Genomic DNA, 6813 nt, shown 5'->3' with positions numbered 1-6813 from the left:
TAAGTTCACTAAGAATCTGTTCATCTTGTAACAGGTCACCATTGGAAATACTGGTTATTTTACTAAGGCTTTGGCTGGAATGTCATATTTGAGGGTGACATTCATAGACTCAGATATGACCAGACAGCTTTAAGGAATTAGGGTTGGCCTTATTAAACATGGTGCCATAAAGCCTCTTGGAAATGTTGGTCTGGTGCCTTGCTTACAGAGTTCCCAGTAGCCTCACCAGGTGAGTAAAGAAGGTCACTTCCTGGCAGGTGCAGGGACCTCAGGATATCTTGTGGAACACATGAAGAGGAATTTGCCCAATTCTACAGTTATTGCAGGCCTGTCTGATGGCAAGTATTTGGCTTGGCTTTTGGCCTGGAGAGGCTACTAAAAGTTCAACCTGGAGATTCCTTATAAAATGTTCCAGCAAAGCAAACTTTAATCAATCGCTATTCTTGCTGAGCTTTTGTAAATAATTAAGCCAGATTTGTTAAGACTGGATTTGTTCTACAAATGTATTAGTCTCAATTTGGCTATCTCTGGAAAGGAGGGTTTTTTAGAGAGAACAACTATGTTTCAACAATACACCGTTACGTATGTTAAGTTCTAGTTATGATTGTCTTTAAATGTTTGTCATTTGCCTAAACTAGACAACTTGAGGTAAACTTCAGAAAAAAATGTCACAGTATTTTATGTATAGGCAATCTTCTGTGCTTGTTATTCTATGGGGATAATAATAAGACCTCATGGGCATATGATTATTTAAACAACTGGAAAACAGGATGGATCTCTAAATATGCAAACCATGTTTTCCCTAAACCTGATCTGACAGTTACCAGAATCCCGCCCCTTTCGAAGACTTGGAGGTGGACTTTACAGACTCACAACCAAATAGATGATTCAGTTTCAGGTATCACCACATGGATCCAGGACTCCAGAGTTAAGAAGGCCAACTCAGAGGAACCCTCAACCTGGCAAAGTGCTCCAGATCCAGTCAACACGCTTAAGTTGATCCTCAAAAAGACACTGGCCCCTGAGATCTTCAGCCCTACCCCAGCCACACACCAGAAGCTGGTTGGCCTGCGCACAGCAGAAGCTTTAGGAATCAACATGTTGACCAAGCCCAGGGGTTTGGCTGCAACTCTGCCAGCCCTTGCCCCTTGCTGGCATCATAGTCCTGATCTTACTTCTTACTTTTGGGCTGACAGAGACTACACCAACAAGCTGGACATGAGACAAAAGATGCATGCTGGGTCTCACATACCTCTTCTGGATGGGAAGATTATTAAGTATTGCCTGTATATTATGGTAACCTCTCTCACCCTCACAACTGCCTCTTACCCATTTTGCCCCCAGGATTGTTATATGACAATATGGGGGTTAAGGGCGTTCAGCTCCTTCACCTCCTTCCACAAAAATTGCTATTATGGAAAAACACCAACTATCTGTCAGTCACCCAGTGCCCCAAGGACTAAGTATTGGACCATAGCGATAACTCAAAATAACCCATGTCACAACAAAGGGCTCCAGAGATGGAATCGAGCTTGCTACACTTACCTTCCTGAATGGGCAATCTCAGGAGTGGGAGGGGCGCATGACAGGGCCCTTCAAAAGTTTATAAAGGATACCCAGGACAGGGAAATACAAGCCATAAAGGCGACCACTCCCCAGGCAGCCTACCAGGGTTTGAAACTTTCAGCCCTCAATCAGATGCTTACCAATTCTCCACTTCAGTGTTGGGCCAACACAACTCTACAAATCCTCCATAAAACAGATACTCACACCCAAACCTACCAGATGTGCTTGCCCCTCAGGCAAATGGCTTACTTAGCCACTACTATACCTTTGACCTGGGAACCTCCTGAAAATCTCAAAACCAACACCTCTGTCTTAATTGGACCCCTGGCCACTGGGGTCCATCTCACAAATGCCAACAATCTAATCTGTACAGTCCCTGAAGGTATGAATGGTACCTCTCTATGCGGAAGAAATATAAACTTAAAGAGGAATGCAAACCTATGTTTAACCCCTGGGGTGTTCTATCTGTGTTCTAATTCAGCCTACTGATGATTAGAAGCCAGCTGGACTCAGATATGTTATTTCATCTTCCTAACCCCAGAGATATCCATATACACTGAAGATCAGCTCCTAACAGACTTTAGCCCCAAGTCCTGGAGTAAACGAGCAATCCTGCTACCCATTCTGATAGGAGCAGGAATTGTGACAGGAATAGGAACTGGAATAGGGGGCGTAGGTTCATCTATAGGACTATACCATAGACTATCTCAAGAGCTAAATGAAGACATGGAACAGGTGGCAGATTAGCTGGTAACCTTACAAAGCCAAATAAACTCTCTGGTGGCAGTGACCCTCCAAAATAGGCAAGCCCTTGACCTCCTCACTTCAGGAAAAGGAGGGACTTGCATCTTTCTGGGGGAGGAATGTTCCTATTTCATAAACCAGTCAGGAATAATTACAACTAAGGTTAAGGAACTCAAGGAAAGAATTCAACATAGACAACAGGAAAGTATCAATCAATGGAAAGGATGGGATCTCACAGATTGGGCATCCTGGCTTCCTGTCCTGGCAGGGCCCCTCCTCTCCATAATTTTACTTGTATCCATCAGCCCCTGTATACTTAATGCTGTGGTATGTTTTATTGAAAACACTGTTGCTTACCAAACTACTGCATGTATCTTAGCCTTCAGAGAGTACCAACCTGTAAAACTGAAGGGTGATGCTTACTAAAAGTATTTTTTAAAGGCATCAAAGGGGGGAATGTTGGAGAAGTGAATAAAGTATGCCAAAGATAGGGATAAAATGGGGATAAAACAAACTCTGGTCTCTAGTTTACAGACCCCTCCTCCGGGTTCTTCTTCCTTTGTTTGCTGTGTGCACAAAAACCCCCACAGATATGGAAGCTGATGACTATAAATTACCCTCCCCACTTCCATTCGGCGTTCAGACTTTGGAGAAATGGTCTCCTCTGAGCCTGCCGGTGTTAAATAAATCTCTGATCCATCAAGATCTCCGAGTGCTGCTTGGTTTTTCCGCCAACGTTCCAGCCTGGTTCTGTAACAATTTTAAAAGAAAAAACAAATGTAAAAACAAATAGCCACTACTAGGCCAGGAGATAGTCTAACCATATCATAGAATAAATCAGTGGTAAAACTCCCAGTGCTGTTTTGAAAGTAAAGATTGACCTAATGCACATTTTGTTTTTAAAAAAACAAACTTTTTTTTTTAAGTATATTTATTTATTTTGATAGACAGAAACAGAGAACACAGTGGAGGAGGGACACAGATGGAGAGAGAGAATCCCAAGCAGACTCCACACTGTCAGCACAGAGCTCAATGTGGGGCTTGAACCCACGAATCGTGAGATCATGGGTTTAACCTGAGCCACAGTCCAGAGCTGGAAACAACTGAATGAGCCTCCCAGGTGCCTCCCAAAAGTTTTTATTTAAATTCCAGTTAGTTCACATGTAATATTTGTCTCAGGTATAGAATGTGGTGATGCAATACTGTCATACAACACCCAGTGCTAATCACAAGTTCTCTCCTCAATCCCTATCACCTACTTAATACATTCCTCCCCCCCATATTCTTGAGTTGTTTAACAGGATTTAGACCACTTGAGCACTTAGACAAGGAACTGATTTGGAGCCAGAGAACTGAGGATGCCTACCCTTGTTGGCCCTTGTGAACTAGGACTGGGACTCTGTCAACTTAGGATATTTTTTGCCCAAATTCACATTTCATTCTCCTTTGCCAACCCCCTTTATGAATATACATGCACACTGAGCTTAAAACTTTCCCAATTTTGGGGGCATCTGGGTGGCTTGGTTGGTTAAGCATCCAACTTTGGTTCAGGCCATAATCTCATTATTTGTGAGTTTGATTACTGCATTGGGCTTTGCACTGACAATGCAGAGCCTGCTTGGGATTCTCTCTCTTTATCTCTCAAAATAAATAAATAACTTGAAAAAAAATTCTGATTTTGTTGTTCATGGAGATAGTGCTTTGCGAAATATCCCCGGTGTTTTCCTTATCTTTTGAAAGTACAATCCTTCATTTTCCATTCTTAGGCTTGATTATGTCTTTTGGCTTGATGGCCACCAAGATGTGAACCCAGTTTTGAGATTACAATATAAATGTGATTGCATGAGTATTATATTATGGTAGCAAAACTATCTTCCCACATTGTGTGAAGTCCTATGTGTTGTAACCTCCGTCCATTCCCTCCTTGTTTCACATCAACTGAAATTGATATATGTATCACTATGCTTGCTTTTAACATGGCTTCTTAAGGGTAGGTATTGAGTGAGTACCTGGGGCATTAGGATGGTTGGAATCCCTGTTAGGAGATACATCCGTAGCAAATGAGGGAGGCAGGCATAAGACAAGGGTGAAGCTTCCCCACAGTATGGCTATACCTGAGGCCCTGGGCATGCCATGGAAAACTGGGGGAAAAGGGAAGGTCTTTGTATCTAGTCAGTGGCTACAGAATTGCCCTGAAAGGGGCATAAAATCAGATTCAGCAGCCCAGTGTACATCCCATAGAAAATGCGGGTGTGAGTCATCGTCAGCAGGTAGGTATTGTGGCCTTAATTGGGAACCTGTATTGAATATCAATATATCCACTCCACAGACAATCCAATATTACAATAGATAATGTAATATATGCAGAGCTCCCTGAAGGAATTTACATAGAAAACTATTATGGGGTGAATATTATTTTCCTTGTTTTAAAATCTGAGTTACTTAAAGGTGACATTGATTAAATGGTATATGACATGTCATGCTCCACATGTGTGGAAGAGCTAGAATTTGAAGAAATGAATATCTAATTCACATGTCCTTTTGACCACTATGTTGTGTAATAAGTATTCATTGTTAATACTATGCACTAAATGAAATGATAATCTAATCAGCCCAACTCCATTGACAGATATGACAGATGTTATAGGACAATGGGTCAATCAAAAGACACTGTGGGCTGGTATGGGGTCAACAGTAACTTGTCTCTCTTACTTCTGTCTGGTCCTACATCTGTGTCCATTCATTTCCTACCTGTTGTGAGTAGGATGATGAGTTAAAACCAGAGATAAAGTCATAATCCTTGTTTTCAAAAGACATATTCAGGGGTAATTAATCTTAAAGAAAACATATAAGTCACATTATCACATAGAAATGGGTCAGGATAGGGGCTCCTGGGTGGCTCAGTTGGTTGAGCGTCCAACTTCAGCTCAGTTCATGGTCTCTCAGTTCATGAGTTTGAGCCCTGCATCAGGCTCTGTGCTAAGAAACAGCTAAGAGCCTGGAGCCTGCTTTGGATTCTGTATCTCCCTCTCTCTCTCCCCCTCCCCTGCTCATGCTCTGCCTCTCTCTGTCTTTCAAAAATAAATGTTAAAAAAAAAGACATGGGTCAAGGTCTAGCTGGAGCCATTGGGAGTCAAAATCACTTTTAGTTCTGTGTTTGCTAGAGATAGAAACAATTGAATGTCAATTTCAATGTTCTTTAAAATCATTATAGTGTTGGTAAAATGGTATATTTAACAAAAATTGATGTCTACATCATACTGAATGTTATTTTTTTATTTTGTACATTTAATAGAAAGATCAACTGTGTGGAAATAGGTTCTACTTATGTAAATGGGTTAGAAAAAAGCTTAAGGAAGAAAACCGCCACCACAGGGTTAAAGTGCCTAAGGTTAGCTAGCAAGATATTGTGATGGAATCACGAGTAACTTGTTCTATCACCTGAAGGAAATTACTTTCCATTTAACGCCAAAATACTATTGTACTTTGATCATAAACTCCACTTGCCCCCCAGACCCTTTGCTTCTTACACATACAAGTTAAAGATTACTGTCTGATTGTTTTCTCCACATTCACACGTGTAAGATCTTGTTTTCTTCATGTTTACCACGTGGCTAATATCTTGTGAGCTCAATAAATACAGAGATGAAACCCCTGTTCAGGGCTTTTGCCTCCTCCCAGACATTAGCCTCTCTCATATTCAATTCTCTGTCCACTCTCTTACTGGACAGGAGAGAACTCCTGATTCAAAGTCTGTGACAATCAACCACCTGATTAAACAACAATTAGGAAAATGATATATTGTTTGTTTCTATTGGTAAAATGTTTAATTACAGAAATTTATTTGCAGTTAGCAGGGATGAACTTCATTAACAGCTCCATGTAGTTTTCCTGGCCCATGCTATAACAAAAACATTTCTAATTTCTGAGATGATTCCTTCAAGCATATTACCCTTCAGTGTATCATAGTTTTTGAACAACATAGAAAAAAAGTAAATAATCAACAACACATGTAACATTGGCTCTTTTAATGCCACAACACAATGGCCTAGAGTCCCTCTTAAAAGAAACTGAGAATCAAATTGTGTTTAATTTAAAACATGTTAAATGTACTTCCATCAAAGATGGAGACTCTGACATGTTCCACCTGGCATATTCCATGCAAGGAATGCAAGGTTGGAATATGCCAGCCTTTAGAGAATGGTGATGGATTCACATCACGAGATGTCTCAGAAAACTGACAGCCCGAGATTCACCACAGTGAAGCCCTGCCTTTGGAACTCATGTCTCTTTCAGCTATCATTTCATGAATCTTATCCACCTCCTTGCCTGAATGGAAACCAAACACTAATTTTCTTAACTGGAACTGCTAAACTTTTCCCCTTCTCTGTTTTTCAGGGTCAGTCTGTGGACATGATAAACTCCTTGTCCTTGGGATATTTCTCTCCCTGTTAACACACTTGGGGCACCTGAGTGGCTTAGTTGGTTAAGGGTTTGACTTTG

This window comes from Panthera onca, chromosome A1 (genome assembly GCF_046562875.1).
Source record: "Panthera onca isolate mPanOnc1 chromosome A1, mPanOnc1 haplotype 2, whole genome shotgun sequence".
NCBI classification, from domain to species: Eukaryota; Metazoa; Chordata; class Mammalia; order Carnivora; family Felidae; genus Panthera; species Panthera onca.
Note: the sequence above shows the minus strand (reverse complement) of the source record.